General features: G+C 42.9%; 1 long non-coding RNA gene across 1 annotated transcript; it reads left to right on the forward strand.

The window, feature by feature from the left end:
• Positions 1-1067: 1067 nt before the first annotated feature.
• On the forward strand, positions 1068-14454 carry LOC123652551. The gene is made up of 2 exons (XR_006741951.1): positions 1068-3057; positions 14093-14454. It is a non-coding gene; the product is annotated as an uncharacterized LOC123652551 (long non-coding RNA).
• The last annotated feature ends 12344 nt before the right edge of the window (positions 14455-26798 follow it).

Here is a 26798-nt window from a genome sequence, read left to right on the forward strand (position 1 = left end):
AATTAGGGAGCCAAAAAATCATTTTGAATGCATTTAAATGCTTAAAAAATATATCAAAGTAGCCATCCTAGAATAACAGAAACTTCAGGGAATTCCTTATACCTGTTTTATGGTTAGATATTACCTTTATTTTGAATGGTGTATACAGAAGGGGGGGGTAACCTTTTTCAGGGATTAGAACCATTTAAGTTCTTATTGTGGCCCTCGTCTACCTTAGCTGCCTCTCTCAAGGCCTAATTGGTTCCTGAGCCCTGTTGATGTTGCCTCACTGACAACAATTGAGCTGACTCTAATGCTGTTTGCTACCTGGATTGCTACAGCAGCTGCACAGAGCTGTGTCCTTGCTTCCTGTATGTCTCTCTCCTTCCTAAGATCTTTCCATTGCAACTTAGTAAATTCAAGGGAAGGGCTGACCAGGCCCTGCTTGCCCTCACTTGGCTTCATCTCCATGCACTAGTTCACTCCTAGTCTTCACTCTACCCTTCTCAGGCTTGTTCCACCCCCTTCCACTCCCACAGGCCCCCAGCCAAAAAAAGGGTCTGCAGGAGAAGTGAAAGAAAAGACAGAGGACTCTCAACTGGTGGTCTCCAGAAACAAAATTAACCCCTGTCCCCAGCTCTTCAAAGTTTCCAAAAGAGGCATATTCAAACACATAGAGCTAGACCTCAGCTAAGAAGTCTTCCCTCCTGTCTCTGGGATGTCTCTTGGTGATGGCTTTTGCCCATCAACTGCAGGTAGATTCGTTTCTGGCCACATGCACAAGAGGGTCATTGTCTTCTTTCTCTCAATGTTCCACTCAGTGTGAGCATCTTCCTGTCACCAGCCACGAGCCAGCCTCTCAGCTGACAGAACCCGTGTCTGCTGTAAACAGGGCCGGGAGAACGCCCTGTGCGCCTCCGGTCAGGGCTCAGCCTTGGCTAGGGAGCTCCATCCTCTCCTCTCCCCGACATTGCCCGTTCTCACCAGGGGACTGAAGTGGGGGGTGGATGGGGAGGTGGAGGAACCCGGAGGAGGGGGCTGTTTGTTTTCTTCTTTGTGTTAACAATACAACATCTGTTCCCCAGCCTGGCAGCTGGACCAAAATAAAATGATGTGAGCTTTCATTGCCCTCTGGATCAGGGGGTGGGGAGTGGGAGAAGGAAGGAGGGAGGGTGCAGCAAGGGCCAAAGTGTCCCTGAACAATAACAACAGCAACAATAATGAAAATACCTTCTACGCTGCTGGCCAGGCTGGGAATCCACAGAGCTGGGTAACTGGATATTCCAGCTGATCCACATATTGCAACGAATGCACTGAGCAGCAATCTGTGTGCCTTTGTAGAAGAATCACCCAATTAAAAGGATAGTGTTTACCGGGTAAATATCTGTTTTGGCTCATGCACTTTGATAGAAAACTCCTTTATTTACCCAAAAGTGATGCCGAGAGAGGTAAAGCGAGCTGGAGCAAAAAAGAACGTGAGAGTTGGAGAGAGCAGTGAGGGGAAAGCAGGACCCACATCCTCCTGGTTTCCCTCCCACTCCTTCCTTTGCCTGTCTTCTCTGAGGTCTCAGGTTGGCGTGCTCCTGGACTTGGTCATCGGGCCTCGTCTTTCTTCTACTTACAGTCACTCTCCATGCTTTCATCTAGTGTAATGACCATAAGTAAATGGCATCTAATTTTAGGGCCTTTCTACAAGGCCTCCTTTGAACCCTGACCTCTCACACTGTTAACTCTGCTCCAGCTTTGCCGGCTTCTGTTTCTAGGATGTGCCAGGCACATTCCCCGGCTTCTTCCTGCTGCTTTTCTCTCTGCTTCTTGCTTCTCTTTACTCTCTCATCCTTAGGCTGGTATCTGAGCATTTTGTAATCTCCTTTCTTAGTGTATTTTTCTCCACAACTCATCCCACCTAACAAGTCAGATCTGTTTAGCTCATTGCCTTCTCCCAACAATGAAGCAAGCTGCATGAGGGCAGGGATCTTTGCCTGTTTTGTAGTCACCGGGAACAGTGATTTGCACATAGAAGACACTCAATAAATATTTGATGAATGAATTAGTTGACGAGTAAATAAATAAGTAGATGGGTGGACGAGCTCTGCTGTTTGTGGCAGGATGGCTAGAATGCTAGAGGCTCATTCCACACCCTCTGAATCAATGAGAAAGTGCTAGTTGAGTGTTTGTTTTGGGTGCAAAATCTTTCCTCCCCTGGTCCAAGGAAGGCAAGGTAGACTCCTGAGGACCCGTTATGGCTCTCTGGAACAGGATTTGGGGCTGCCCCTAGTAAAGGACACAAACAAAGGCTTCCATTCCAGTTTACAGAGCCCCTCCCTCTTCATTTTACAGACTGGCTGATATTAAGGATTTCTGGGCAAAGGCAGTGGATTACAGCTATGGGGACATGGGAATATGCCAGACAGAAGAGGAGAAGGTGAAGGATGCAGGCTGTCATGTCAGGGCCTAACCCCTAACTTTGGGAGCAGACCATATAGCTCTCTCCTCTGTAACCTTCCCTGGAGCCACCGGGGCCCATGTCTTTGCTTCTTGACTCATTAGCCTTCACCCAGGGCTGAAAAAAGAAGTGCAATAATAGCAGTCATTTCCCGTGCTAATCAGAGCACCTCACATTTGCACAGTATGCTGAGAACCTCCAAGGTCATTTCTTGTGCATTATCTAAGAACCAATCACAGGCAAGGAAACGGTGCTAAGCATGAAAAGACAGCTTTAACACAGTGCAGTGAATGCTATGAAATGCTATTGTAACTAAAGCAACAGGCAGTAGGCAGATAGTGTTCCCTTTTCGCAGATTAGAAAACGGATTTAGAATTTAACTTGCTCAAGAATACCTGGGGATTAGAAGGGTGCTGGGGATTGGACTTGAGCCCAGGGGTTCTGGTGCCCAATTCAATGCTCTGACCTTTCTTTTACACTGTGTGTTATTCCCAGGTGCCTTCCTCAACATTTTCGAAGCCCACACAAATGCCCACACCACCTTGTGGCCTCCATCTACCTGGTCCGGAAGCAAGAGCAACACGATATGTGAGCTGTTTGTTTTTCTTGAAGTCTGTCTGCTAAGGTTGGAGGTAGGTCCCAGGCTCCTTTGTTAATCCATTCGAGTTCTGTCACTCATGTGGTTGTCCCAGCTCTGCACTTACTAGTGAGTGACACTGATGAGGTTATTTAACCCCTCTAAGCCTCAGGTTATTCACTTGTAGTATGGGGATAATAATAGTTCCTACATCAAAAGGTTGCTAAAGGGATTGATGAATGTGTATTGTTAAAGCGATGCCTCTATTTTCTAGGCCTGCCATAACAAAGTCCCACAGACTATGTGGCTTAAATTTTTATTGTTTAATAAATTTCTCCCAGTTCTGGAGGGCAGACGTCCAACATCAAGGTGTCAGCAGAGTTGGTTTCTTCTCAGGCCTCCCTCCTCGGTTGTAGATGGTCACTTCGTGCTTTGCCCTCATATGATCTTTCCTCTGTGCACACATGCCCCTGGTGTCTTTTTCTTTGTTCTAAGCTCTTTTTATAAGGACACCGTCACACTGGACTAGGGCTCACCCGAACGGTTTCATTTGAACTTAATCACTCCTTTCAAAGGCCCTGTCTCCAAATGCAGTCATATTCTGAGGGTATGAGGGTTAGGGTTCAACATGTAAAATGGGGGCATAATTCAACTAAAAACAAACCCCTAGAACAGTGTTTAGCACATAAATGTTAAATAAATAAATACAATCTAATGTTTTGTTTGGATCTACATTCTCAGCCTCTACTGATTGTTAGGGGCATTGAGTTCTGTGAGTTCATTGCCATGTGTGCACAATTACACTTCCTTCTCTTGTTCTAAATGCATCTCTCAAGCTTCCAGAATGGTTTCAGGTCCTAGGATGTTTACACTATTGGGTTTTGGAAGATTCTGAGTTTACTTTCTCCATTTCCTTTGTGATTTTCTAGAATTTGTGGGTATAGTTCTATGCCATTCTATCTATTTTTAGATATCCCCTCTTCAGCTTTTATCCTTTATCCATGGCATAGCCAGAAGACCTGGCGTAGGAGTCAGGCGAACTTGGTTCTAGCCTCAGTTATGCTACAAGCCAGCTTTGGGCAAGCTCCTCAGTTTTCTGAACCTGTGATTCTCTAGATCAGTGTTTCCCAAACTTTTGACATATGTGTACCCCTTCTATAATTTTTGTAACGCTGAGTATCCCTCATACTCATGAGAATGTAGAATTAGGCGCAGCTAAGCATGGTGCGGTGCATATCCCCACCAAACTCTCCCCATACCCCTGGGGGTATGCGTACCACACTTTGTGAAACACTGCTAGATGAAGACGGGGAGAATGGACACTGTAGTGATGCTTCATGTCCAGTAATCATTAAATAGAACACGGTAGTTAAGTGTATAGTCTTTGGAATCAAAACAGATGTGGGTTAACATTCCACCTCTGTCACTTTCTAGTTGACTTTGCTACTCTCTTAATCTCTGTGAGCCTCAGTTTCCCCAGCTTTAAAATGGGAATAACAGTAGTATCACCTTGCTTCATAAGGTGGCTGTGTTACCTATTTGAAATAATGCAAATAAATCTCCCTAAACACAGTCCCCTTTAGTATAAAACCTGACACATCCTAAGTGTGCAAAGCCCCTTCCTGGCTTCATTCTTTTCTCCAGTTATCGTCCCTGGTTGTGTCTTTTTAGTCAGCTAGCATCCAATACCACACACAATGTCCCTTTCAGGTAGAGTGAGAGTTTGTTGTGTTTGAAGGAAGAATAACGGTCACTGTTTTGTTTCTGGTTCATGATGTTCAGCATTTTGTTTGCTTTTTTGGCCAAAGGAGCACACTCATCTCATGCTCTCTGCTGGGTCATAAAATAGAAAAACTCATCAGCCAACAGAATAAGCTCACAATAGTGAGACTGCTCAATTAAGGCCTCTGTCATGATCAGGATATGGAAATGAGTGTCTGCAAGATTCTTCCCATTGGGTTTTATCATCATACTTTTTGTAGCCTTTTATAATAGCAAAGTGTCAACTAATTTCTTTCTTTTTAAATTTTTGTCTAACTTTCAGTGCAGTCTATAATGTATTGTAAATTAATAAATTGATAGCAACATTAACCTTGAAGCATGAAATTTATCCTATATTTCATCCACGAATAAAGAAAAATAGGAAAGGTGTACCCCCTTTCTTGACAGTAAAGGCAGATATTTAGTATAAAACTTCTCGGGTCCCATCTGAAAGGCTGAGACAATTGGTCCCTAAATATGAGTCACAGGTCTTATATCTTATAGCTCTTGAGATAGTTGCAGGAAGAGATGGTTGGTTGAAAGTGCTGGCAATAAAGTGGAGGTTCCTTAAACTAAGTGACACAGTTTCAAACAAGTGAAATAGCAATTAAGATTCATTTTGGAAGAACATTTTGATATTCTAAGTTCATTCTGCTTCAGTTGTTTTAAAAGATGAGAAACGGTAATGCAGCTAAAATGGTTTCTCTGTGTTCTTCAAACACACTTCATGTTTTGTGAAAAAGTGTAAGCTTATTGCAGCTAAAGGGATGTCAGAGACACCTGAATTTGATTACCAAATGACAGCCTGTCAAGTTTTAGAAGACAGCAGCTATGTCTCTTGGAAGTCTGCAATTTACATGGTTAAATTCTTTATTTTAACTATATCGTATATGATAGGGCTGTCCAATTCTGTGTGTTTTGTCTAGCTGTCAGGGGGTTTCAGTCTGGAAGTTGAATTGCCATTTCAGATGCAGATTGATGTAAACAAAATAAAGTGGTACATCTGGAGTCATTCTTTGGAATTAAATTTCTTTCTAAAATTACAGTTTACATTCAATATTATTTTGTATTGCTTTCAGGTAGTGATTAGATAAATATATACTTCATAAAATGACCCCTGGCTATTTCTAGTACCCATCTGGCACCATAGAGTTATTACAATATTACTGACCATATCTCATATGCTGTACTTAACATCCCTGTGACTATTTTGTAACTACCAATTTGTACTTCTTAACCCCTTCACCTTTTCACCCAGTCCCCCAACACTCTGCTTTCTGGTAACTGTCATTTTCTTCTTTGTGTCTGAGAGTTTTCTATTAATCCCACCCAGATTAGTTTGTCAACCACATCACAGTATTGTAGTCAATTAAAACCTTTATAATACCTGCTATTTTCTTCTCCTAAACAAAAGCATTTTTCTTAAGCTTTTTATTGTGAAATAATGATAGATTTTTGGGAAGTTGCAAAGGTAGTACAGAATGATCTCAAATACCCTTCCTCCAGGTTCCCCCAGAGCACATCTTACTTAACTGTAATACAATATCAAAATCAGAATCTTGACATTGGTACAGGGTGTGGGTATATGGGTATAGTTCTCCACCATTTTTTCTCTCTCTCTCTCTTTTTTTTTTTTACTTAAAAAAAATCTGAGTTCAGCTCTGGCCGGTGTTGCTCAACTGGCTAAGCATCAGTCGTCCCATGCACCGAAAGATCACCAGTTCAGTGTTATTTCTGGTCGGGGCATGCAGTTAGTATGTGGAAGAGCAGGATGAGACCGTGGGCAGGCCAGCTTGAGAGTGCACACTTCGGCCTTCTACCTGGTGCCCTGGAAGGAAGTCACTTTGCACAGCCCATACTTAAGGGCTGGGAGTTAGGTTCCACCTCCTTCAGGGTGAATTAGCTACATAAATTTTTGGGAATTCTTTGTCAGGGGAGACTTGTATTTTCATTTATTTATTTACATCACATGGACACACAGATATTTATTTTCCACCTTGGGTAATAATTTACTACTACTTTACTTAATTGCTCAAATTATTCCAGTTTTGGCCATTGGGAGCTCTGTCCGTTTGCTCCTGGGTCACTTTGACATACTCCCATGAATGTGGGTTTTTTTGTTTTGTTTTGTTTTGTTTTTTATTTTTAAGCACTTACTTTCTGACACCAAAAAATGTTTCATGCTTATGTATATTTCCTGCCCTTGCTCTAGAATCGGCCATTTCTCCAAAGAGCTTGCTCTATTTTTTAATGACACTTATCACTATTAACATTATATTATATATTTATTTGTATATTTGTTTTGTTCCTCTCTCCCCTGACTAAATTGCAAGTCCACAAGGACAGGAACTTTGCTTTATTCAATGCTGTATCCCTAGCCATAGAACAGGGCAAGCATATAGTGTATGCTCAGTCAATATTATTGAATCAGCTTCTGATCTTGGGACCAGTGGTCTTTTCTCTAATAATTTTAATTTGCCCTCCAGAAGTTCAGAGTACGCAACTCAACATTGACTTGTTTGGTTGTTGGAAGTTTTGGATATCGTAGATATTTTTCCCTAAATTTTTCTCAACACTATGATTCCGATGACTCCTGACTTGTTGATCAAATTTAAGTCTAAATTTAAGCAGTTGCTTTAAAGCTTCCTCAATTTATGTGCAAATATTTTAGAGAAGTTCTATTTTTAGAAAAAAACAATGAGACTTGCAACAGATTTCCAGATAACTGAAAACAATTTCTTTTATATCTATATTTTCTGTGCTGTGTTTGGATAACATCAGGCTCAGTTCAGCCATGTTGTACTACTGGCTTTTCTTATCTTCAGAAAATCCCTAAAGGTTCCCCTTTGGACTTACACCTTTGAGTTCTTGGGCATTTAAGACTTACCATGTCCTGTAGGTCCAGCGAGCTTTCTAGGTGGAGGGGAAGCTGCTAGAGCTTAGAAACTCACCTGGGCTGCTCTGGGACATTTATCGATGGACCCCATGACCTGGGTATCTTACCCCATTTCCCATTCTCATCCACTGCTCAAAAGTTGAGGGTCAAACTTGTAACCTTTGGTAAGTGCCTGGAATCTTGCATTTTGTATTAACTTTATTTCTGGAACCATCTTGTGCTGAACTCTCTGTGTCCTTTTTATTTGTCTCTAAGACTTCTCAGTGTACCTAGTCCTGCTTCATGTTACCTTTCAGGCAAGTCACTTCAGATCCTTTTGATGAAGGTGGGTGTACAATAGGTATGTGCATGAACAGGATAGATTGTTATCTACCCAGATGAACTCAGGTTGGCTCCTCTGTCTATGACTTTCTGCTCCTTGGGTTTTACTGTGTGGCTGTGGGTTTGGAAAGGATACAGGTGGCTCTCATTATTTGCAGTAGTTATATCCTATAAAGTTGATGAACACTGAATTGATAAATATCGAACCATTGTTACAAGGGAGAAACAGTGTTAGGTGGTTGGAGCTTCTGGTCACAATGTTTTAATGAACCAAACAGTACATCACTTTGCTTTGTGTGCATTTCTGTTTAAAGACACCTTTGCAGTATATATTGTTGATTCCCATTAACATTGAACTCACAGCCAACAAACAGCACTGTGACTCATGCCTGAACCCAGCTTATCAAACACGTCTATTTCCTCCCTAAGACACATCTCAGCTTTCTTGTGCTTGGGAACACCAGAAAGCACGTTAGCAGTAGGTTGGGGACCATTTTAAACTATGAAATTACTGACAAAAAGCACAAAAATGTTAAAAATCTGGCTCCGAATAGACTGGAAAAAGGACCCTTGTTTACAGTATGAGAGCTGGAACAAAAGGGCAGAGCATGCCTAATTTAACCTTAGCTGGTAACAAGCATATTCAGAGATTCAAATTTTTCTCCACTTAGCACATGTCTGTGAATAACCAAGACCGTGCCACTAGTATTGCTTTGGGGGTTACAGATACATTTTAGTGAGTAGGCAAATTTGCAAATACAGAATCCTGTATAATAAAGAGGTAGCTGAAACCGGTTTGGCTCGGTGGTAGAGCATCGGTCTGTGGACTGAAAGGTCCCGGGTTCAATTCCAGTCAAGGGCATGTACCTTGGTTGCGGGCACATCCCCAGTAGGGGGTGTGCAAGAGGCAGCTGGTCGATGTTTCTCTCTCATCGATGTTTCTAGCTCTCTATCTCTCTCCCTTCCTGTCTGTAAAATATCAATAAAATATAAAATAAATAAATAAATAAATAAATAAATAAATAGGTAATATGCAAATTGACCATCACTCCAATATGCTAGATGGCCACCCCATGTGGTCAAAGATGGACATCCCCATGTGGACACAGATGGCAGCCACAAGATGGTCAGCAGGAGAGGGAAGTTAGTTGGGAGGGACCAGGCCTGCAAGGGAGGGCAGTTGGGGGCGATCAGGCTGGCAGGGGAGGGTAGTTAGAGGTGACCAGGCCTGCAAGGGAGGGCAGTTGGGGGGGACCAGGGCTGTAGTGGAGGACAGTTGGGGGGAGACACAGACCTGCAGGGGAGGCCAGCTGGGGGTGACAGGCTGGCAAAGGAGGGCAATTAGGGGCAATTGGGCTGGCAGAGGAGCAGTGAGGCATCAATTAGGCTGGAAGGGGAGTGGTTAGGGGGCAATCTGTTAGGCAGACAGGTGAGCACTTGGGAGCCAGCAGTCCTGGATTGTGAGAGGGATGTGAATGGGCTGTCAGACATCCCTCAAGAAGTTCCAGATTGGAGAGGGTGCAGGCTGGGTTGAGGGACACCCTCCTCCCCCCACACACACACCTGTGCACAAATTTTGTGCACCAGGCCTCTAGTTCATAAATAATAAGGATTGACTGTATTTTAAAAAAATCTTGTTACCTTCAAAGTAGACCAGTGTAATCCCAATATTGTGATTTATACCAGTTATACAGAGTTTTTTATTCATTCATTGGATTTATAAGACAAATAGAGTCATTCTTGAGGCATATTCACCCCAATGTCAACAATTTGATTCATAGTTCAAGTTTCTATATACTAATGGGTTGAGTAGTTCAGGCCCTATAGGACTGGTGTGTAGAGATTATTTTCATTGATTAAGACAGTCTACACTATTGGGAACATTTGACAGATGAATTTGAAAATTTGTTTCTCGCTGGCTTTTCCTAAAGAAGTTAAGGAACCAGAAAGTGTGATCAAAGTGATCTGTTGGATCAGAAATTCCTTGAAGCACTGTGGTCAAGAGGAAAGTAAGAAAACTCCAGCCTCTTATACAAAAAAAAAAAAGACTCTTATTCCACTGCAAGGCTGGACCTCATATGCAGGTGGTCTCAAGATGCCTGTCCAGATGGGGTGGAGAGGAGGAACAGGAAGTGAGAAAGGGGCTCTTCAGACTGTTTCCTCTTCTTGATCTTCCCTTGGTCTGTGTTTGTGGTTCCCATTAGTTTCCTAGGTATCAGTCTCAGATCTTCAATCACCCTTGGTGCCCCTTTCCTTTTACCCCCACTGATAGCCACGTATAACTGTGCTTTCTATGTCTACAGACACTGTATTATCCCATGCCTTCATTAACACTCTCCAAACTTATTGCCACAGTTTATATAGGCATAGATGCCTAATGTTTTTCTCTACCTCTAGCCTCAACTCCCTTCAAGCCTAATTTTTTTCTAAAAATACCCCCTTACTCGAAAGCCTTCTGTGATTCTTCCTATCTACTGATTTGATGAATATTTGATGAATATGAAACACCTTTGACTTCGAACTCATCTACCTCCAATCATAGTTCTTTCCAAAGTGATTCCAGATGCTTGTCTAGTCTCATCTATTATGATTCTTCTACATGTTTTCATATACTCTAGGCAAATTATCTTCCTTGCTAGTTTCAAAACATGACTAAATATTCCAACCCCATTACTTACCTCATACTTTTCACCAGATATATAACTTCTTTCTATATCTATTGTTTGAAACTAGGAACAGCATTAATGACATGCTTTTTAATTCTCCCCAAATAGGTGAAGTTTCTGCTCCTCAGGCCCCCAGAGCACTTTGCTTTTGTCTCTAGTGGAATTTTACATTTTGCTTGATCTTAATTATTTTTGTTTATATATTTCTTACCATTAGTTCTCATTAATAAAACATCCCCTCTCTCATAATCTTTAAAGGAGACCTTGCACAGAATAGGTACTCAATTAAATATTTATGGAACTTGAAGGATATTTTTAACTATTCTATGGTAATTTGGTAGCCGCCTCTCTAGGAAGGAAAGGAGAAAGAGGGAGAGGGATGCTATCAGCAGTTTATACCTCAAGAGGTATAAGACAGCTCCAGATAAAAACTGGAATGGCCCTGGCTGGGTGCCTTGGTTGGTTAGAGCATTACACCCAAAGTTTGTGGGTTTGATTCCCAGTCAGGCATATGTCTAGGTTGTGGGTTCATTCCCTGGTTGGGGTATATACAGGAGGCAACTGATTGATATTTCTCTCACATTGATGCTTATCTCTCTCCCTTCCCTCTCTCTAAAACCAATAAAACATATCCTCAGGTGAGGTTTAAAGAAACAAAAAACTAGAATATACTCCATGTCCCATATTTGTAAGAGACTACAGATGAGTCTTAGAATTCCAGAAGAATATAAATTAATTTTACAAACTCCAGAGTGTAGTGACAAAAAGAACTGAAAATCTCAGGAATTTCTGGCTTGACCTGCTGTGGCATCCCAGAATTTGTGTTCTCCACAGACCTTGGCTTAGTGTGACTTCAGTCGTGGCAAAGCCACCCAGACTGACTACAGTCCCCTGGTCATCTCTAGTCCTTGGCAGAACCAAACGTGAGGCTTTGAGGAGATACACAGGTTAGAAACCTTGCCACATTGTGGTGAACACTCTGTTCTTCCCTCTGCAAACTACCATCTTAAAAAGAAGAAGAAGAAGAAGAAGAAGAAGAAGAAGAAGAAGAAGAAGAAGAAGAAGAAGAAGAAGAAGAAGAAGAAGAAAAAGAAGAAGAAAAAGAAGAAGAAAAAGAAGAAGACGACGACAAAAGAACACTTAAGGTGAGTATATGATTAGGAGAGGGACAGAAGAGGTTTATTTATGGGTTCTCTCTAGGATAGTGGACAAAGATAGAGGCCAAAGATTATTCTATAGACAATAAAGCAACATATCTGTTTTACTTGAAGATAACTGTATTTCTCTCATTCTAATGTTAACCTGAGGTAAAAATGCTTTCGTTCACTTATTCCAGAAATAGTTACTGAATGCCAATTAGGTGCCAGCATTTTTCTGGGCATTGAGACACACTATTGACATTACAAGAACCTTCCCTCTCCAAGATGATCTGGACTATCTGCCTATGGTGACTACAAGCCTATTCAGGTTCCTTACTGCCCTGAACTTGGTGATTCCCTCTTACATATAAGACAGCTGTACTCAGTGAACTGTTTGTCTGGATAGCTTCCTTTGTTCCCATAACAGTTACCCAAATAGTTTATGGAACTGAAGGCAATCTCCTGCCTTAACACCCTGATAATACTCTGGCATGGATCCCAGGAGAGAATGTGAATTTCCTAGAACAATAAAAAAGGTGATGGTCCACATAGAAAGAAGCCAGAATGCCAGAATTATAGTGTTAGACAGTGGTTGAAGGGAATAGAAGGGTATGGTGGGTATGGTCGTATGACAGTGAATATGCTAGATATGGGCAGATGATCCACTGAATGCTTGTGTTTTAGAGCAGGAAAGGACTTGGATATTAATTCTTGACTAGTGCAACACTGCCATTTAAATGTCTGACTGGCATGGCTCAGTGGTTGAGCATCGACCTATGAACTAGGAGGTCACAGTTCAGTTCCCGGTTGGGGCACATGCCTGGGTTGTGAGCTTGATCCCCAGTGTGGGGCATGCGGGAGATTGCCGATCAATGATTCTTTCTCATCATTGATGTTTCTATCTCTCCCTCCCTCTTCCTTTCTCTCTGGAATCAATATAAATATATATTTTTTAAAAATAAATGTCTTATTGAGGGAGCTGCATGTGACTGATTCCACAATGGCTTGGGCTACTTCTAATCCACTGTGAGCCCTCTTTGCAAACTTCACGTGAGCCTATGTGTACATTTTTTAAGTCATCATGTCTGTCTTCTATACCCCCTCCCCCACTAAAAAGCAGAGGGTGCATTTCTTCTTCATTATTTTGCCTTTTCACACTCCTCCTCACATCTGCTTCTGCCACAACTGGCCACTGAAGTGCTGACCAGTCATGGGAAAGGCTTTCTTAGGGCCATGTGACCTGGGCTGCAGCAGCAGGAAGTATAGGAAATCTCATGAGGTGGTCTGTTTTTGAACACTTGTCAGCCTTATTCTGCAGATTCATGAGGTATAGAGAAGCATTCAAGTTCCTGGAGTGGTAACTGAAGCCGGGTGCCAATTCTCAACTGCCTGAAGTTCATCCATAACCAGCAAAATAACCATAGGACACATGTTAGATGCAAGCCTGTGACTATGAAGCTAAAGGTTGAGATACTTATCATTCTAACGTCCAGGGAGCCCAGTAGTTAGCACCAGCAATGAAAGGCCTTAAGTGGGGCTTTCCCTGCAGGCACTGCAATGTGCTGGCTCCTGGCAAGATGTTGCTGTGGAGTCCTGGGAAAAGGGATGATGGCCTGCTTTTGGGAGGCAACAAAATAGCTGCTTCAAAGGAGAACACAGGGCAGTCAAGGTCATAGATTAGAACTGACTTCTGTAGGAGACTCAGGATGGGGCCTTGTGACTGCTCTTTGCATTTCTGGACAATTTAGCTAACTGATCACACACAATTGTAAACTCTAGGATGAAGAAGACTGTCCCAAGCCAGCAAACTTCTGAAAGTTTCATCACTTGTTGAAAGCAAAAACGAGAGAGAGAGAGAGGGAGAGAGGGAGAGAGGGAGAGAGGGAGGGAGGGAGGGAGGGAGGAGGAGAGAGAGAGAGAGAGAGAGAGAGAGAGAGAGAGAGAGAGAGAGAGAGAGAGAGAGAGGAAGAGAAGAGAAGAGAAGAGAAGAGAAGAGAAGAGAAGAGAAGAGAAGAGAAGAGAAGAGAAGAAGAAGAGAAGAGAAGAACCTTTCTTTGGCAAGTGTTGTTTCCTAATACAGCAAGTTCCATTCTTAGAAATGGTTGGGCTTTCCTACTGAAAGCATTGCCTTAACACCCATACTGAAAGACTGGCCTCATCTGATCCTCTGGTGCACACTTGGAGAGCTGGAAATTCTGGGATGGTTGGCTGTTCTCACATATACCAAAACCATTGGGCCAGGCATAGTTCCTACCTTACAAAAACCATCAAATGGATCCAGTGGCTGACGTTTTTTTGTTTTTTGAGCACAATTGGCAGGTAAACCCAATTGGAGGCAGGATGAGAAGCAGGTCAAAATATGGCTAGAAGACCAGAGATGGGCCCTGGACCAACCATTACCCATCATGATCCCAGGATTCCAAAAACTCCCTCTGCCACTTGCATCTGAAGGGGAACCTTCTCCAGGCTGAAAACATGAACAGCAGAGCTGGGCATAATCAAAATATGACAGCCAGGAATGGTGGTCCCAACATATATATGGCCAGTAGAAGATTATCATCTGACTTACTTACTGGACATACCAATAAGGTCCTCAACCTGTGGCAGGGGTTACTTTGAAATGGACCACTGTATAATTAAGTTCTGAGGGTGTTTAATCAAGGGACCTACAACAGATATATGGATACAGAAGGATTTATGGAATTGAAGTAAGTCTCCTGAGATATAAGACTTAACACCCTGGTAATGCCCTGGCATGGAGAGATCCCAGGAGAGAGTGTGAACTTCCTAGAACAATATAAAAGGTAATGCTCCACATAGAGAGAAGCCAGAATGCCAGGATTATAGTGACAGACAGTGAATGAAGGGATCAAAAGGCTATGGAAATGATCATGTGGCAGTGAATATGATAGGTATGGCCAAATGATCCACTGAATGCTTGTGTTTCACAGCAGTGCCCAAAGGGCAGTAGCAGAAATTGCTACAGACCTTGGCTTGCTTATAGAGGCAGCACTTAACTGCCAAAGTCAAGAGGTTATAATTATTGAAAAGACTGGTGAGGTCAGAGTGACAACTCAGGAGGCCTGATCTGTAGAGTTATGGGAACAGTTAATAGAACATTGGATTCCCAGGAGAAAGTAGATGAGATGCTGATCATGGTATTACTCAGCTTGAATCAGCAGGAAAAAAGTGAAGATGGATGATGGGAGATGAAATGTATTTGAGAGGAGGGTGGACGTCATAATTCAACCACCATCCCTTGCACAGCTCCTAGGTATGGGCCAATATTCACCCTGGGACACTGTCTGATGCGGTGGCTGGGTCTCCAGGCAATAGCCAGAAGGACCCTGCAACACCATGACAGATGAACAGGCTATTTTTCTAGTTCTTTCCCAAAAGGAACTAGCCTATTTATTTGGGTCACTATATACAGGGCAAAGGAAGATATCCAGATATCTTGAGGACTGTTGGGCACAGGGTCTGAATTGACATTGCTATCCAGAGGCCTGCAGTATATTGGGTGCATATGAGGGTAATTTAGGAAGCTACTTTTCATATTAAAACCTTCAAGATTGTTTGTTGTATTATAATAATTTGCTCAATTTGGGGGCCATCTCAATACACTGTAACTTTCCCAATAACCTAATCAATTGTGTCCCCAAACCATGGACTCCAGTTTCCACAGAAGTCCCAGTCTGAGTGTTGTCTTGTTTTCGTTTAAAAAGTCTATGTGACTTATCATTTATTTTGCTCCTAGATGTCAAAGAAAGCTTGTCAGAGTCTCCACTTAATCAGTACTACCTCATGGCCCATCTGATGAAGAAGATGCTTGGGTTAGAGAGGGTCAACACCTTCTCTAGCTGGACAGGATGTGGCAGGCAAATGACAACCAGAAATGCCTCCTTTCTGCTCCTGCCCTGCCCCCAACTCACACGAAGATAACTTGGTCAGACAAGCTGGCTGCTTAGAAGTGACTGAATCACCAGGAGAAGGAAGACTAGTGGGAACTCAGGAAAAAAAAAAAAAATCTTCAAGATTAATGTCACATTTATTTATTTATTTATTTATTTGGTTACTATCATTATCTCAATAGCAAACAAAATGACAGTGCAAATAGATAACCTCAGTCTCCCAGATTATATACAGGTAATATAGTACTTTATATGATAAGGGGCTACCCTTTTACTATGTAAATACCCATTTCAAAGCCAAAGGAAAAGCTAATGACCTCAATACTCACAATACCAAAAGCAGAACTGTGCTCAGAGGACTGTTGCTAGCATGGAATAAGAGTGAATATGAAAATACTTTGTAAATCATGAGGCTCTAGACATGGGTGGGTGCTGCTAATGATAGTGGTAATTACAGAGATGATGGTGATATAGACCAATTTGTTAATAACCTTGAATAACCATTTTCCTTGCATGCTTCTCTCTAGATAGTTTACTAGAAGTTTTGTCATGCATGCCTCTTGTTCAACTAAATCCCTCCTCCCTCACAATCTCAGTGGGTTCCACTCTATGGACCATAGATGTCGACACTGGCCTGTCTCACATATTGTGTGTCAACATTAGTCAAAGGGTGGAGTACAGAAAAGAAGGGGCATGACAACAGGGAAGGCCTGTCTAATGGTCCCTAGGAAATTTTCATAAATCTCTTGTCCTTACACCGCATGGACTGCTCATTTTCTAATGGCTAAACTCTCTTGAGACAGTTACATAGAAGTTTCCACTTTGGTGGGGAAGGCAGACGAAGTAAACATTGTAAAAGAACACAGAAGTATCCCAGGTTCTCAGAGCACACAGGTACAATTTCATTTTGGTTGGAAGATAAAAAGACTTTATGGAGGAATTAGAAGTGAGGACAAATAGAATAAAAGTTAAACAAATTCTAGAGGTTTATTAATGCTTTTTGTTTTGTTTTGTTTTTAGAGGAGAAAAGTATCAGTATCCTTCCCTCAGTTCTTCTTCCATATCTATTATAGCCCTTATTCTGGTAGTTAAAAACTTCTTCCTCTACCATTCAGGGATTTATTTATTTTTTTCCTGCAGAGAGCCGTTCCATCTGCCTATTGATACTGGTTGATACATCTTTGACTAAAAAAATCTATGTATAGGGGGAAAAAATATCTCAGTTCTGAAGATCAGGGCAGGAGGTTAGAGGTAATAAATCTGACCCTCTCCCAAGCCATGGCCAGGAGGCGTGCCCATTGAGTCATCCCAGTCTTTAACTCGATCAATGTCAATACCTCTTTAGAAGGACAGGGGAGAGTTTGTAAAAACTCTTACAACTCACCATGGGACCATGGGGCAGATAATGCCCCGTCTGTCCTCATCACAGCACTTGGACTTCAATCCTTCGAGGATAGCATTATCAGACTTTTTGTTTGTTTGTTTGCTTTTAAGCTCTGGAAACATACCCAAATGCTATTGTGTTTCATCTAGCTGGCTTTATCCCAACCTGTGTGTTCTAGTCACAGTGTCTGGTACTTCTTTCACAGCAAAATTTCTCATGAGAGTTTTAGGGGATAAAAGTAGACATTCTTCATATTGACTCTTTTGATGGGAATATTAGGCAGAAGTACAAGAGTGTAAATAGAAAAGCTCAAGAGAATGCTCTGTGTGTGGGCAGATGCCAGAGTGTCATGGGCTGCACTGGGTAGAGGGTGGAGTTCGACCAGAAACCTGGTAAAGGCTTATCCTGTCCCTGAGCCCCCCTGGCTCACAGCAGAACTAAATGATGGCTCCGTAGAGTCTGTCTCTCATGAGGTCAGTGTGGCCTCTTGTGGCAGACTGTCCTGGCTTTGTAGAGAGTTCTTTATGTGAAGCCAAGACTGGGGGACTCACCTGAAATAAGTCAGAGACAAGTTCTCATTCTGTTATGGGCACTTGGGAAGGTAAACTGAGAAAGGAAGTGAGGGGATCAAGTGTGCATGGTTGAGGTCAGGGAGTGTGAGGGTAAAAAATAGAATATACAAGGTATCTAAGGGGATTCGAGCCCATTCACAAGAACGTGTGAAGTGAGGGGTGTCCACATGATCCTGAAATGGCCTAAGATGGCCATTTGTTTATTCTATATAAAAACATCTCTGGCCCGGCTAGCTCAGTCGGTAGAGCATGAGACTCTTAAAAACATCTCTGTCCATATAGTGATCTTCCATAGGGGAGAGCTATACTTGTATGGTGTATTTTTTTAAAAAAATGTATGTGTATTTTTAAGTTAAAGGTGTGTGTGTGTGTGTGCATTTTTAAAAGTGTGTTTTAAATCACCCAGCAAGGTAATATGCAGATGACACCTCCTGAGTGCTCCAGGGTAGACTAAATTTAGCAGTCTTTATTAGTACTGTAACGAACGTGAATTACTGAAAATTAAAGCTATGCCCTGTGGAACATTGGGTCCTCTCCTGAGCTTCTGGAACATTCCATACCAAGAGACTACCTTGATTTCAGCTTCCTAAGAGCCAGGATAAAGGAGTTGGGCTGTTTCATGTTGGGCAGACTGATTTGGGTGACCAGATCTCATGCAGAAATATAAAGCAACAATGACACTTTGCTTCAGATTTGTCCAGGATCAATCAAGAGTAAATGAAGTGAAACAGCAGCAAAAAAGGAAAACTCACTGATGAGAACAAGCAACAAAAAAACCCAAACCTTGTATCTTTTGCCCCTCTGGGTGGATGTGAACTCTATGGGTAGACCTAGTATTAAATAGGGAAAACACCTGCTCATAAAAGCATGGGCACAGTTAGGTGAATAGACCGAGTGTCCTGAGGTCCTGCTAATGTTCTGTTTCTATCAGGCGGCATGTTTTCCTTTCTGGCCTTACTCTGCCCCAGGTGAGGCAACTCCTTTCTTGCGATAAATGCAGGCAGAACTTCATCTGACACAGAATCCCCCACCACAAGCTCTGTCTGATTTAAGGCATCCTGGACTTTTCTCAGAGTAATAGGCACCAAGAAGACCCTTCCTTCCTGTAGGTAGCAGAAGCCTCAGTTCCCTACAAACATTTAAAAAATGTCAGGAGTCCATTGAGTAACACGAGCTGGGACTTGGGAGAACTGATCCCACCCTGGCTTTGTTAACTGGCTGTGAAACAAGGGCAAGTAGCTTCACCTCTCTGGGCCTTCTTTTCATCACTCGTGTCAGGAGTGGTTTTTAACTAGATAACCTCTAAGGTCCTACCCAATACTGACACTTATATTTCTATTGTAACCTGTGCTTTCCTGTGCTACACCCGACTGTGGGCCCAAATAGGGTCATATCAACAATATAGTAGCCCCTCCTTATTTGTGGGCAATACATTCTAAGACACCACCCCCCCCCCCCCCCCCCCGGCCACCCCATGGATACTACCTAACCCTATGCATACCATGATTTTTCCTGTATCTTTTATTTAAAGGAAATACTTTAGTGAATGTCTTTGGCAATGCAAATCGCCAGCATCACTATTCTTGTACTTTGACCATAATTAAGTTAAATAAAAGTTACTTGCACACGCGCACTGTGACACCACAACAGTTGATCTAATAAACAAGATGGTTAAGTGACTAATGGGCAGGGAAAATATACAACGTGAATATACTGGACAAAGGGATGATTCATATTCCGAGCAGCACGGAGTGGGATCACGCTACTCAGAATGGCATGCCATGTAAAACTTACAAACTGTTTCTTTCTGGGTTTTTTCATTTACTGTTTTCAGACCATGGTTACTGCTATAATAACTGCTGTTCCGCTGGCTCCTCCTTCTGTTTCTCTGAGATCTCTCCCTCCAGTTTATTTCTGGGGATGCCCAGGTAGGCGTCTTATGCTCCCACATGGCATGTGTTTCCTCCTCTGACATGTGTTCTGATGGATGCTCACTGCCCGAGAAACCTCTGAGGACCACAGCTGCCAGTGCCCTCCATAACAGTGCTACAGCCGCCCCCCCCCCCAACCGTGTCCCCAAAGCTCTGTGGAGTGATAAGCTGTTATAGTCTCAGAAGCCCCAAACGCCACAGCGCTGACACAGAAACAGTTGCCCTTTGTTGTCCTGGCATCAGATTCCTTCTTTTCACATCTCCTCTGACTTTGAAAACTGTTGCAGCTTCAGAATGCAGCTTCTCTTTCTCTGGGGCCAAGGTAAGGACCTGCTGCTGCCTGAGGTCCCCGCTCCCACTCCTGCCACCTAAATCCCTTTCTGTCACGCACACCCTGACAGGCCTGAATCCCTGCACTGGGCACTAGTTAGGCTGAAGTGAGGGCCCTGATATGTTCTTCAAAGGAAAAAAAAAAGTAAAATAAACAAGTTATAGGAACCCCGAGGCTATTAATCTCAAGGACTATTCGTGGAAGCAGGGAAATTAAACACAGCGTCCTTGAATATATACCCTCCACATCTCAGCTTGGCCTATTGTTTCCTTGATAATGACAAGACACCCATGGGAGTTGGAGAAGGGGCACTGACTGCCGTGCAGCACAATCGCATGGGGGCTGTAGCTGGTATCGGGAGGAAATGAGGACAAAGCTATATTGTCACGGAGCCTGAAGGCTGACCCAAACACAGCAGGGCTCCAGAAATTATTGTGGCAAGAGCTTCCTCCATAGCTGCATACGGTTGTTCAGACCAGTCCTCCCTCAGACTGGACTGGGAGAAGAAAACTACCTGTCACTGGGCAGAGAAGCCTGGGCGTTGCTATTTAATGAAGGAGAGGAACATACAGAGAAAAACAAGGATAGTGGAGTGAGTCACAACTCCGGGGAAACCCACTGTCTGCCTTCACTCTCTGTCTCCTCCTCAATGTCCTTTTCCAGGGCTCAAACGATCTTTGAGCTCTCTAGGCCTTTGTCAGCAGGAGAAGACATTGATTTGACTAAACACATACCTTTTTAAAGGAGCTTCTACCTGCTCACATTTGATTCACTGAGGGCTCAATGAGGGTAAGAAATCCCAGAGGCAAAGGGGAGGTGAACCAAGATTCTTTAATAGTGAATTGTTGGACTGGAAAAATTGTCAAAGTGGAATCCAAAATGGGCTCTGACTTCCATAAGATCCTTTAGCCCTTCTGCTTCTCTTGATGATCACATGGCTATCCCCAAGTAGATTTAAATGCCCTACCTCAGGTCATGGAGGCTGTTGGGTATGTGTGCTTACACTGCCGTTTGGGCAAAAATTAAATTTCTTGGGAATCACAATCTATCAAGCCTTTCTGGTTGAACTGTTTGTAGTATTAGCAAATCAATCCCCTTTTGAGGAGTGTGAAAACTGTGGAGCTATCCTGCAAAGGGAGTGAAGATGAAACTGAATATGAAATGAGCAAAGGGGAAGAACTTCTATTAATGAGCTAGTAGTGTCAGTTCCTATAGGTGACAGCTAGCTTAGGGATTCATTTATTCATTCATGTGTGCTTTTATTCATCTGTTTACTCATTCACTCAACACCTGTACCTGGAACCCCGTTATGTGCTAAGCACTGTGGTGTTAGGAGTAAATGAGTGAACAAAATAAAAAAAGGGTGCAGCTTTCTCAGAGCTTGAAACCTGGTAAGAGAGTTGGACTAATATGAGACAAATAAATTATGTAACTGTAATTATGGTAAGAGTGAGGAAGGAGAAGCACAGGGTGCTATGAAATCAAATAGCAGGGTGGTGATAGGTCATAAAATTTCCATGTGGAAAGTTGAGCCCTGAAGGATTAGCCAGATGAAGAGGAGGAGGGTTGGGGGAAATTATCTAAACAGGAAATAACAGCATGAGTGAAGAGAGGCAGGTGAAAAGGGAAATCTCAACAACAACAATGAAACCATCCGTAAAGGGCAAATGGGCAAAACTCATGAAGAGAAGGCAAAACAAAATAAGGACAAATCACAGTGGGACCAAAGTCTGCTCCCAAACAGCTGCCAACCATGGCAGGGTTGTGGGTGCAGAGCCCTCTCCGTCCAGCCTGGCTTCCATCAGTTCCACATTGATAGCAAAAGGCATTTTTTTTTTTTTCTCAAGTCATCCGTGGTCCAAGATGTTACCTTAAGCCAAATGGATGCCATGGGTTATTTATAAAATTATAAAGAATGACAAATGGCAGAGTGACAGAGTTGGAGGTGGGGATGGAGCCTCTGGTGGGCAGGCAGTGTCTAAGCACTTTGTGTGCATTATCTCATTTAGCATTCAAATAGCCCTGCATGGTAGATTGCACAAGTTTTATCTCCTCAAAAGGAACTGTAGCTCAGAGAATGTAAGTGACTTGCTCAGAGAGGTGAAGGCAGAGATGAACCAGCCTATTGGTCTGACTCTCATGAATACTGTGCTCCCACAATGCTTTGCAACCTTGGACTAGCCTATAGTTATCCGGTCCCTCTTACTGAGGGACTTAGGACACTCATGTAAGGGCTGGGGGATTAGTGGCAAATGTAGAACTAGATTTCTGGTTCCCAACTGCTAACTCATACATCTTCCCAGTTTCTTCCTGTTTTATAAACATAGTAAAAACCCACACGCAGATGCCAAAACTACATCATTTTTCTTAAGTTACACCTTTTTTTTTTCTCTCCTGAAAACTTGAGTGTTAAAAAATGTAGTGGAAACTTCCTATTTAAAAACGTACAAAAAACAGGCTGATACATTTTATAATGAGACAATTGGACAGTTTATTTTTGAATTTAGGATTTTGTATTTTAAACTCTTTTAAAGCAAGGCATACTTATATTAAACAATTGATTTGTGCATTTTATATAATATTTTTAATATTCATTTAATAAAGGGGGAAATCTTAAAGTATATTTAATTAATTAGCTTCTCTAATAATATCTCATATCCAGAATATATCTTAAAGTAATTGAGTCAGTGAGACAATGCTGTGGAACAGGACGGTAGAGAATGGGAACATAGCTCCATCACAAATGAGCTCTACATTTGTTATTACTTCTAATCAGTTTTAACTTTGAACATACCATCCACTCTCCTGGCTTCGGATGCTGCATCTGGGAAAGCAGGGATTACATCTGATGGTTTCATGCATGATCCCCTTCAGCTTTGAACTTCAATAAGACAGTGGGTCTTGGAGGCATGTTTGCAACTAGCCTACCTTCTCCTTCTGTTCAAAAGTCCCCAGTTATCATTCCCACCTGCAGCTCCCTGAACTTCAATTTCCAGCTCTCCCCTACTTGGTCTTAGAAATATTAAAGGGAAACACTGACATTTTCAATTCCTGGGCCTGAGCGCCCCCTGGTTACACAGAGGCAAACTGTTGTAACTGTAAAAAACACATGTGAGCGTGAAACTGTCCTGGGAAGCTGGTCTCTAAGGTCAGCACCAAATCCCTCAACTTCCCTGTGTGTGCTCTGAGGCAAGAACATGGGCTTTTCTGACTTGAGCAAGAAAGGATCTTGGGAGGACAAGGGGAAATGGGTGGCAAGCTCTGTCATCAGACTGACAGTGCAGGGGTTACATGGGCTGTCCCCTAGCAACAGGTATATTGCAAATGGAAAGGGGTGAGCTGAAGGCCTAGCTGATGTGCCTGTGGAAGCAAGTCAGTGGCTGCAGAGTGAGTGTGTGCGGGCTAAAGAGCAGTCACTTGAAACATATTCTGTTCAAATAAATACATTCACAGAGGACAGTTTTTGAGATTATTAGACATCAATTATTTGTGTTGCTTCTTGTCCCTGTAAATATCATGCATGCTTTTCTACAGAGATTTTCATCTTACATTCACATCAATTTTGCTTCTTTTTCCCACTTCTTTTACTGTATTGTATACATACCTCCTACAGTCATAATCCACAAAACCAGTGTTTTAAACCTGTATAGCATGGTTATACCACACTGAGGCACTTTTTGAGGGGTAGTATATATGCACGAGCATGAGCACATATATGGTGTTGTGCATTGTGTATGTATTTTTGTGTGTACCTCTCACGGCAGGTGTTTAAAAGCCTGCACAGTCACTGTGGGCCTGGGTGTGTGGCAGGCCAGCAGCTCCTGGAGAGACGAGTGTCTGTGGTTATCAGCAGAGGCAGGACACTCAGGAAGCCATTATCACAGGCACCAGACTGCTGGAGTGTGCTATTTCTCTGAGATCACATTTTAATTTTCTATTAAAAAAGAAAGAGGAAGTAGAAAACATCTCTTGGGTGAATCAGTCAGTCATTCTCATTAGGTTCATCCATATCCTCTAATCTTCTTCCAGAAGTGGGGGAGGCAACATCACCCAAATCCTCTGAATGGCCTTTTCCCCATGTTCTGGCCCCACTTGCACACACAGCTCTGCCTCACCCACCCACGTGGCCACACCTCCTCCATGTTCCTCGTCATCAGCCTCCTGCCTTCCTGACTTGGATCGGACCTGAAAGGGAAGACATTTTAGGTCACAGGATTCTAGGTTTAATTTTCTGTTTAAACCCATGATGAATGAACTCCTCTCACATTCACTCAGTCAGCATGGCCACATGCTAGATGAGGCATGCAAGATACAGTGACAACTGATACAATAGTGGTTAAGAGGATGGGCTCCAGAATAAGGTGAAACCTGGTCACTCCCATCTTTGCTCCTACTCTGTGACCCAAGACACGGCAACTTCAAATGCTCTGCTGCCTCTTCAGGAAAATGAGCGCTTGCCCCCTGGACTGCTGTGGGCTAGGCTAGCGTGAAGTCCACAGGGTCCCTGAAATGGGATGTTCAGTACATGGGAGTCATGTGTGCTTGGGCTCACTCGATCTTCATTCCAGCCTCCTTCAGGGGGAGAGGTTGGAAAGTGGGGTACCATATTTTCCATACATCTTGGCATTCAGAGTTCTAGATGTAAACTGTCTTCCACCAGGGAGATGAGCTCAGCATGAGAAGTGGAAGTCAGAATCTGCTCCCTTTTTCGTCATTTTTGCTGGTAAGCAAAGCTGTGGAAGTGTGAGGTTTTCCCACAATGCTGCTCTAGCGTCCATTCTCCAGCTTCCCAGGCACTGAGAAACAGGGGTTGTAGCAGAGGTAGCCCCAGTTTCTTGATTCCAGCATAGCATCAGAGGGGCCCTGGACATTGTAACTGCCCTGGCGGGTCATTTCTGTATTGTTTTAGGAGCTGTTTCTGTAGCCCTGCTCTAGAATTTGTTCTTTCAGCCCTTTGACTGACTTGGCAAGCACTTTATTTAAACCCCTTCCTGCTTAATATACATAAAGCAATTTCTATTTCCTGTATCAAACCTAATGGATACAACTATTATTATTTGCTAATATATGGAAAAATTAAAATAATAGTCATCACGTATTAGTTATACCAATTCAGATTTTTGCAGATGTAGTCTAATTCTATCCTCCCAGCAAAATGAGTCATGAAAGGCCTACTCAAGGTGTGAACCTAGGTCTTGCTGCCCAATAGCCAGGGACCTAGCTGCTATCCCCTGCTGTTCATTCTCCGGAGGAGCTCACACAGCATGGTGAGGATGGCTCCCATGAGTCTAAGACAATGGTCGGCAAACTCATTAGTCAACAAAACTAATGAAATTTCTTTTGAGAGCCAAATTTTTAAAACTTAAACCTATAGGTAGGTACATTGTTATTAACTTGATTAGGGTACTCCTAAGTTGGCCTTTGCTAAAAACTCAAGGGGCCAAAGAGCCGCGTGTGGCTTGCGAGCCACAGTTTGCCGACCACTGGCCAAGACATGCTAAAAAGAGCTATGGGCCCAGGCCTGTGGAAGCCCAGAAAAGGAAATGGCTAATTTTACCTAGGGCTTGGAAGTCCAAGGTGGTGTCTGCTTTCTACCTTGGTCCAGGGTCATGACCTCTAGATTCCTTAATATGTTCAGGGACCCTGCCTCAAAGATGCAGTGGCCCTGTTTTTCATGATTTAAAAATGCCAATTCTGCATGTTTGCAAAGGCAACTTCTGTTTTTGTATCCACTTGAGTCATCACAAGCCCTGAGACATTCAGATTCCTTTATGGGACTCGTTCTTGCTGGCGGCTGGAGAAGCTCACGGAGCCAAAGTTCCAGCCAGTCTGGGGCAAGTGCCTGAACTTATCCTCAGGCAGCTTTCTCCCTGATTCTCACCAGACTTCTCAGCAGCAACACCTTCTTGCTGAGAATGCCTCAAGATCAGAGACCTTGCCTTATCCAGGTCTGATCCACTAGCACGGTGCAGATGCTCAGTGAATGAATGAATTAGTGAATGGAGCAGCCCCAGCTTGCAGCAGAGAGCTGGATTCTTTCCATCCCATTCTCAGCTTTCCCACCCCTGCTTCTGGTTGCCATAGTTCATGCACACACCTGGCTTTGCACGGTATGCACACTCTCCCCATCTTCCCAGCATCTGAAAAACTGGGGTTTGCCTCTACTTGGTGCTTCCTTTAATGTCCACGAAATGAACTGTCTTTTCATGGATTAAAATAATTTTCCTCCACTACAATTTAAAAGAAAATACAAAAGGCTAGGACTTCCAGTGCATTTCTGAAAGCTCTCTTGATGATGAAATAAGACCTTAGTTCAGCAGAAGGACTCACAAGAGTTCCTGTCCATAAATGAGAAGTTCATCTCATTAACTAGTTATAGCTGGTCTTCCCTCATTGGGGATCTGGGGATCCTGGGCTACAAAAAATAAATGTTATTTGCATTGGTTGGCTTACAATTTACAACAGGTTAAAAAAAAAAAAAAAGAAGAAGAAGAAAAGAAAAGAAAGAAAAGAAAAAGAAAAAAAGCTCCCAACTGATCAGAATATGCAGAGCAGTTATCCCTGTTTCAAAAGAATAGCTTGAAGCCAGAGTCCCCACAGCCAATAAGTGGCTGAGTCAATCTGTGACTCTGAATCAGTTCATTTTCCAGCTTTCCTTGGAACGGAATCTTTCCCAGAGCTGCTGTAACAAAGGGCAGGGCACCTCTGTTTGCTCTTCCCCTGCCTACCACAAGCGTGAAGGAGGAGCTGGCTCTGTTCCCCCCAGCTGGGCCCAGGAGCAGGAAGCACAAACAACCTGCAGCATTAGCCCTGGGAGCGGTGGAAGCAAGGTTCTGTTGAAGTGTGGGTGCCAGACCCAGGGACCCTAGATTCCTGGCTCTCAG

Source organism: Pipistrellus kuhlii, unplaced genomic scaffold (assembly GCF_014108245.1).
Source record: "Pipistrellus kuhlii isolate mPipKuh1 unplaced genomic scaffold, mPipKuh1.p scaffold_m20_p_18, whole genome shotgun sequence".
Taxonomy (NCBI): Eukaryota; Metazoa; Chordata; class Mammalia; order Chiroptera; family Vespertilionidae; genus Pipistrellus; species Pipistrellus kuhlii.